We start from the raw sequence: 8525 nt of genomic DNA on the forward strand, positions 1-8525 counted from the left end.
GTTTGATATCTGGTATTGAGATCCCACCTACTTTGTTCTTCTTTCTCAGGATTGCTGCAGATATTCGAGGTCTTTTTTTATTCCAGATGAATTTTTGGATCGCTTGTTCTAGATCTGTGAAATATGCTGTTGGTAATTTAATGGGGATTGCATTGAATCTATAGATTGCTTTGGGTAGTATGGACATTTTGATCAGACTGACTTTTGAATTCGCCATTTATGGGCTACTTTGTGATAGTCTTTATCAAGCATTTTTGGAATTAGTCAATGCTGTGCAAATAAAATTTGTTTAAACTGAGCTCAGAAAAGAATTTCTATGGACATGGAATGGGTTAAAGAGGTTAAAGAGCTCATAGTTCCAATAATCTAGGAGAAGTGCTAAAACATTTAATTTTGGATTTTGTAATATAGAAATATCACTCAAATGCAGCCTTTTAATGAGTATATTAGTTTAGAGCCTGGCTGTCTGCTGCTTTTGCCAATGGGGTTGCCTCTTTTTAAAAAAATGGGTTGAATGTAATGGGTGAGTTCAGCAGAGTTATCAGTGCAACAAAATGATCTAAACTAAGATTTAAAAAATGTTCCCTTGTTGTAGTGATTATTTCTGAGGGGAAAATTTTTTAAGGGATATGGATAGAGAAAACTGTTTATTGCCCGGCTAGTTTATAGAGTATCTAACACTTTTATTTTCTTTACAGAAATAGGTATGAAGTTCATTGGCAAAATTAAGCTACCCCTCCCCTAATGTTCTAGGAACACCTCCCCTCCCCTACTTGCAGAGAAGAGCTATAAGGATATTACCAAAGAATGGCCAGTTAGTTTGAACATTTTGATTGGCTTAGAGATGGTTGTATCACCCAAGCATGGCCAATGAGAGCTCTGCCAAAAAGATTTACTGAAATTTTCTTAAAAAATTACTACTCCACCCGTTAGTTGCTAGTGATTGTTGTTAGTTGCTAGTGATTGTACAAATTGGAGCTGGTGGGAGCTCTTGTTGCCATCACATGTCACACAGAGAGGTCTCTGCCTAAGGACAAAACAGAATGAGGAAAGCAGAACCAAGAGGAAGAGGGAACTTCCTAAGGCAGCAGTTCTCAACCTGTGGGTCATGACCCCTTTGGGGGTTGAATGACCCTTTCACAGGGGTCGCCTAAATACATCCTGCATATCAGATATTTACATTACAATTCATAACAGTAGCAACATTACAGTTATGAAGTAGCAACAAAAATAATTTTATGGTTGGGGGTCACCACAACATGAGGAACTGTATTAAAGGGTCGTGGCATTAGGAAGGTTGAGAACCACTGTGACCTAAGGGCATTTTTGAAGCCTTGGATCCAATTGTCTGAAGTCAGTCACCTCTTAGACTTCTCAGGAATGTAATCCATGAAGTTACCTTTTAATTTAAACTAGTTTAAATTAAACTAGCATAAGTGACCCCTATGTCACTTTCACTGACAACTAAAAGTATACCAACCAAACCACTGACTACCTAAAGTTTTTTTTTTTGTTTTTGTGTTTTTGTTTTTTTTAATATAATGTCACCAAATTAAAATATTCATTTTAGGAGGGCAAGGAAGAGACTTTCCTATATTGTTCACCATTTTACCTCTATCATACATTAGAGCAACTGTCACAGAGATGCTCTTTGTAAATATTCATGGAATGAATAAATGATTAATTAGTTCAATTCAATTTAATAATTTAGTTCAAGTTGCTGGGTAAGTTTTGTGCAAGGCCTTATCGTTGGAGATAATAACGTAATAAAAGAAATAAGAGAGGCAGAGATTTTGTTCTCCAGTTTCTGATTTTGTGCAGGCATCGAGGTATAACAATAATTTAAGGCAGGGTAGGGAAGGGGCTACCAGGAGGAAGGTTGTAGGTCAAGTCATCAAGGACTCTAAAGCTAGACTACTGGATCTGAGTCAGTGCTCCACACTTGTTTACTGAGTGACTTTCGGGACATAATTTACACTCAGTTTACTTAACTCTAAAATGGGGGTGATATTTGTATGTTCTTTATAGATTTGTCATGAGGATACATCCAGATTTTCTACTTAAAATGTTTGAAATGCCTAGGATATATTAATTGCTCAGTAACTTTTAGCTATTTTTATTTAAGCAAGCAGAGATAGTTGGAACATGATTTAAATATTGAAGAAGATAGAATTGGAAGTCACCCTTGGAAGCTGAATATTTATTATATTGCAAGTCAGTATCAGCTATCAACAAAATCCCACATATACAGTTTAAAATACAAAATGATCCAGAAACATCTCACTTCAGTGTTAAATGGGTTAGATTTATATAATGACAAATTTATTTTAGAGGAGATGAGTTAAGACATACATCCTTTGTAAATAGGAGAAAGTCCTTGTATATTACATTTTTAAGAAATTTAATAAGAAACAGTTTGGCATTTTAAACTTGGAGTAATAATGACAATGTTGGATTTTTGCTAGATATTCTGCAGAAGAAAGTAGATTTTCCAAAATAAGTATGTATAATTACTGCTATATGGTAGATATGTGGCAAATTAAGTTTTATGTATCTAAATGGAGATGGACTTCTGGATTCATTAATATACATTGTTTAAAGCTCATGAAATTTGATGAAATTTTGTAGTCTCATTCAGGAATAAATGTCCCATGTCTTGGAATGACTTTTGTAATTACACTTCCTTTTTTACTTTAAGCTACAACTGATGTTAAATTAGTAGTTTCCCATGGGTCTTTGGGTTCAAAGGAAAATGGATTCCCTCGAATGGAAAAAAGTAGCTTCAACTATGCCTAAGACTGCTATGTATTTCAGGAACATAGGGAGGGGGCACCTTTCTACTTGATTCAGGGTTCTATAGAGAGAGTGAAACAGCCTGGTGTAGTAGAGGAAAGAATATATGCTTTGGGAATCTTAAGAAAAATAGATTAAATCTGTGTGGCCTTGGGCAAAATAACCTTGTATAGTCCTGAGTTCCCTATGAGTAGAAAGAAGACAACATTAATTTCATAGTGTTTGGGTGAAGATTAAAGACAGAATTTACAGGTGACATTCATGTTTTTGGCATATGGTAGGTGATCAATGTATGGCAGCTATTCTCATTATAAATAAATATTGAAAGGAATTTTAGAGACAGGACAGGCAGTTTCATGGAATAAGCGGGGGGGGGGGGGGGGGGGGGTCCATAGGAGAGGAATGTGTACACGAAGGGAAGAAGATAGCTCCCAGACGCCAGCATGCTTATCTTACTTTTGTAGAGGATAGAGGAATGTTCCAGGAGGAAGGCACACGTTCACAGAGGATAGAGAAATGTCACAAGATACGGGGAGAGGGGGGTGTTACCACGTGGGGTTTGGGCTTTGAAACTGATACCCTGCAAAAGAGTGACCACTTGGCAAAGCACAGGGTCATAAAAGGGAGAAGGGGTCCAATTAGAAGGGAGCATGAAGAGACAACTCCCAGCCTTTAAAAACCTTATAAAAAGGGGCTTAGTTGGTTACCCGCTTGGGAATCCCTCCTTATGTGGGAGTTTGTATTTGCTTCCAATACATTTCCACACTTTTACTAACAGTCTTTTTAGTCTGCGAGTTTATTCTTCCAACTTCGTGAGGCAAGAACCCACAGGGAGAATCTGCTCCACGAACCCCACGTTACAATATTATCTCCAGTTATTAATGATAAAATATATCATGAGGATTCTATTTCAGGTTTCATGTAGTAATGGGAAATCTTATAAACCCATCAAAATAAAAATGAATGAATGGATGCCTGCTGGAAATTCTAAGGAAGAAAGATAAAAACTCTAGAGACAAATGTTAAGTAGCAACTTGCAAGATTTGGGTAGATGCTTATCAAGTCCCAGCTCACCGCGTAGCTAATGATTGACCACTTTCCGCACCATGCCTTAACTTCATTGCTCCGGCCTCCTCCAAAGGTCAAACGGATGGAGGTTTTCCAGACAGAGAGGGTGATGACAAAACACCTGTTTCCCACTTTCTCTTCTTCTGAGACTGTGTGCTTTTCTTATTTAGCATATAAAGTAAGTAAGTAAGCAAAGTCTAGTTTCTTCCGGGAACCAAGTTCCTGTCTTAAGATCCTCTGTTCAACTTCCCTGCCCTTGTTCCTACAGTCTTTTCTGCCCTCCTCTCCCAATCTTTCTTGTTTGTTCAATGGAAAAACCTCTTTCTCAAAACTATGTCCCTCAGGGGCATTCTCAAGCCACTCACACTTGGAAGGACACAGCTCTCCTTAATAATTAATCACACATTGGGATGTTAAAAGCCGTTACTTTCTGGCCCTAAAGACTCTTTCATTGTCTTAGATTTAAATGAATCCAATCTCCAGATTTATATTTTAACATATGTTATTTTATCCACTGGCCTGGAATTATCCTTAAAAAGTCATAATTTGTTTTTTCTTTCTTTCTTTTTTCTTTATTGATTAAGGAATTACATATGTGTCCTTACCCCCCCCCCCCCAAATTGCCCTCGAACCCCACCCCCACTCATGCCCTCACCCCCCTGGTGTCTGTGTCCATTGGTTAGGCTTATATGCACGCATACAAGTCCTTTGGTTGATCTCTCCCCCTTACCCCCACCCTCCCCTACCTTCCCTCTGAGGTTTGATGGTCTGATTGATGCTTCTCTGTCTCTGGATCTGCTTTTGTTCATCAGTTCATGTTGTTCTCTATATTCCACAAATGAGTGAGATCATGTGGTATTTATCTTTCTCTGACTGGCTTATTTCACTTAGCTTAATGCTCTCCAGTTCCATCCATGCTGTTGCAAATGGTAAGAATTCCTTCTTTTTTACCGCATTGTGTAGATGTACCACAGTTTTTTAATCCACTCATCTGTTGATGGGCACTTAGGCTGTTTCCAAATCTTAGCTATGGTCAATTGTGCTGCTATGAACATAGGGTGTTCACAAATTTGCATCTCATCTTTGCATAGGGGCCATGCTTACCTTCCTTGTTACATTTCCATTTTAGTATATGTGTTCCTGAGGCAAGTGCTCTTTTGTTTGTTTGTTTTCGAGAAGGGGATCCCTTGCTATGTACATGGCCTATTAGCAATACTATAAACTTCTTTATTTTAGTCACATACACATGTCCCTCTGTTGTTTTCTCTTTTTTTTTCACCCCCTTGACAACATCCTGCAAAGCAGTACATACATTAAAGCTGCTCTTGTTGAGGGGTGAGTGGATCTAGATCTCTAGGTAACCTCAGGGGAGCCTCAGGCCTGGGGAAACACCTGTGGCAGCTCTGGGGTTAGTGCATGAGTTAGTAACTGGAATTCTGAAGTCTTATGTTTTAGCTTCAGTTCTAACATCAAATCTGTGTGTGTCACTGATAGGGTTAATTGTCTCATCTGTAGCGAGAGGGTTTAGAACTGTGCTTCTCAATTTTGGCTGCGGATTAGAATCACCTGGGGAGCCTTTAAAAATCCCGACGCTTAGGCTTCACTCTGTACCAATTAAATTAGAATCTCTGGGGTGTGACCCAGGCAACAGCAGTTTGTAAAGCTCCCCAGGTGATTCCAATGTGCAATCAAGTTTCAAAACCTCCAAAGAATTTTTGAGCAATAACGTTCCACAGGTCCGTGGGGCTCTGCAGCTGGTTTTGGTGGATGTAGTTGAAATGTGCATAATCTTTTTATTTATAGATAGTACTCAGGAGGAGGGATGATGGTGGACATAAAGATTGGAAATTAGGAAAAAAAGTTTCTTGATTATTGTAATAGCTCAGAGTGGGCAAAAACTTAACTTTGTTATATTCATAATGGGAGTGATTTTAACTTTCTGCAAAATGAAGCTCCCAACTGGAAAATCATATTTAAATGCCATGTTATTATTTTTCTACCAATAATGACACCATTTGTTAATGTGATCAGCCAAGAATCACAACTAAATATTTTATTCACAAAATAAACAGAAAAGGCAGATGGACTACTGAAATGTAAAATATGGTTACTACCCCTCAGTTGATGGTGTAAATTGAAGACAGATTGAAGCTACATGTTGATAACAGTGGCAATCTCTTATACTGAGATACTGCTTTAAAAGAACCTCTTTCAAAAAGAAAAAATAAAAGGCCACCCAGGATTACCGTATGTGCTTTTTATTGATTATGAAAAACTATTGTTTCAATGAGTACCCAATAGGTTAAAATGATAGTACAGTTAGAGCAAAATGATTGCCATTAGAGGTATGTTCAATATATAACTAAACAGGAATCCCCTTTCATTTTCTTATTACCAAGGCCATTTACATACTCTCTTTCATATTTGTGCAGCTAATAAGTATTCAAGATTCATGTGCTTTAATCTCCCCTTTTAACAAAGTAGTTATTTCCTGGAAGTACAGTTATCACTTGTGGCAGGATGATATAGTCATAATTTTATTAGCTTGTCCATAGGTTTTTTTGGTGAAATAGATTTGCCAACAACAGAATAAAATTTTTTTACCCATTTTCTGGACAGAAAGTTCAGCCAAGTCCTTTGTGTTTTGTGTTCTAGTCCCCTTACCCCACAGGAAATTTACACCAGCCTTTTTATGTGGAAGTTTCCCAAGAGGTTGGGCAAAGCCCTAACATTGAATTGATAGACTAGTCAAAGTCCATAGAGGCAATTTTGACAGCATGGAATTGAGCCAGTATCAGTACTGGCCATCTCTGAATGAATGATGTTTATAGGGACAATGACTGCTTTTACTAATGGCCACACGTGACTCCTGGTTGAGAACTTTCCCTATTTTTCTTGGACTTTGTAAGTTCTGATGTCTTGGCACAATATAAAATTAATTAGTGAGTGAGAAGAGAGAGAGAGAGAGAGAGAGAGGTGGAGAGGAGTGAAATGTAGTAGTGAAACAAACAAACAAAAATTATTGATGTTGGTCTTTTCACCAAATTTGGCCAGTGGAGACTGGGAACTAAATATACTTTGGTTTAAATAAATTAAAGAGATAACATATCCTGTACTTTGTGTTGTTTGGCACAGTTTTTAATTGTCACATACCTTTGGAAATGTATCATTGGTACAAATGAAGCTTAATATTTGATTATTAGTAAATTACCTCACTTTAAATAAACCTCTTAAACAGTGGTTCTCAACCTTCTGGCCCTTTAAATAGAGTTCCTCATGTTGTGACTCAACTATAAAATTATTTTCGTTGCTACTTCATAACTGTAATGTTGCTACTGTTATGAATCATAATATAAATATCTGCTATGCAGGATGGTCTTAGGCGACCCCTGTGAAAGGGTCGTTCGACCACCAAAGGGGTGGTGACCCACAGGTTGAGAACTGTTGCTCTAAAACATCTATGAAGTATTCTTACTTTGCCCAATTCCATAGTGACTCCTTCCTAATCTGAACTTCAATTATTCAACTACTTATACGCTTTATTTTATGAATCATTAATAAGCTGCTTTGTGACAGTTTTTTGTTTGGTTGTCTCATTATTTAACTCACATTCTACTAACATATCTAGATTTTTAGATTCTACTCTGATGGGAATTGTCTAAAAAAAGAAGTTGAACAAGTGATTGTGTAAATAGTGCTTTAGAATGAGTTGTCTAAAGGCAGGAACTCACAATTCTATTTTATCCATGCATTTGCAGCAAGCAGTACAGTACAGGCACTTAAGAGCTCTTGCTTGCTGAAGGACCGCATGATTAGATGAATGGACTAATACAGCATGAGGCACAAATGCATATACCCAATGGAAGATTTGATTCATTAATATCTCATGAAGGATTAGTCTGTTACACTCAGAAATGAATTTCTAATCCAGCACAACATGGGTTTTACTAATATATTGAGGTAACCAACCTGAAAAATGTTAATAATAGAGGAAATTTTGATTATATCTCACAAACTATAAAGTCTGTTCAACCAAGTTCCACATTTTTGTGTTTATTTATTTTTTTCTTTTTTGCTACAAAAAAAATGAAGATAGCAATCCCCTCCCTAACACTCTAATTTCTCTCAAACTGTCATTTTTATATATTTTTTAGATCCCTAGTTGCCTCAGATCATGCCACTGTATTTTATCTCATGTGATTCTGAGATCCAGAGGTTCTTTTGATGGAGAAAATGTTAGGTACTTCTTGTAAAGTATTTCCATAGTAGTTAAAATTAAGTCCTTGCCAATTCTTTCATTGAGATACTGGGTCTATGCCCACTCTCCTTGCATCTGGGTGAGCTTGTGAGGGCAGAAACCAAGAAAATAGGTCAGAGTGACACATCGTGACTTCTGAGACCAGATCTTAAAAGGCTGTGGTTAGCCCTAGCTGGTTTAGCTCAGTGGATAGACATTTCAGTCCTGAAATGTCCCTGGGTTCAATTCCGGTCAAGGGCACATGCCCAGGTTGTTGGCTGAATCCCCGAAGTGGGGGAGGGATATGTAGGACTCAGCTGATCAATGATTCCCTCTCATCATTGATGTTTCTATCTCTCTCTCCCTTCCTCTCTGAAATCAATAAAGATATATTTTTAAAAAAGGCTGTGGTTGTTCTGACTAGTTT

General features: G+C 37.5%; 1 non-coding gene across 1 annotated transcript; it reads right to left on the bottom strand.

The window, feature by feature from the left end:
- Positions 1-4908: 4908 nt before the first annotated feature.
- LOC138999024 (U6 spliceosomal RNA) lies at positions 4909-5014 on the bottom strand. Its single transcript, XR_011469293.1, has one exon. It is a non-coding gene; the product is annotated as a U6 spliceosomal RNA (small nuclear RNA).
- Between the last annotated feature and the right edge of the window lie 3511 nt (positions 5015-8525).

The sequence above is a fragment of the Myotis yumanensis genome, unplaced genomic scaffold (genome assembly GCF_028538775.1).
Source record: "Myotis yumanensis isolate MYYU_CA2020_CCGP unplaced genomic scaffold, mMyoYum1.0.hap1 SCAF_21, whole genome shotgun sequence".
NCBI lineage: Eukaryota > Metazoa > Chordata > Mammalia > Chiroptera > Vespertilionidae > Myotis > Myotis yumanensis.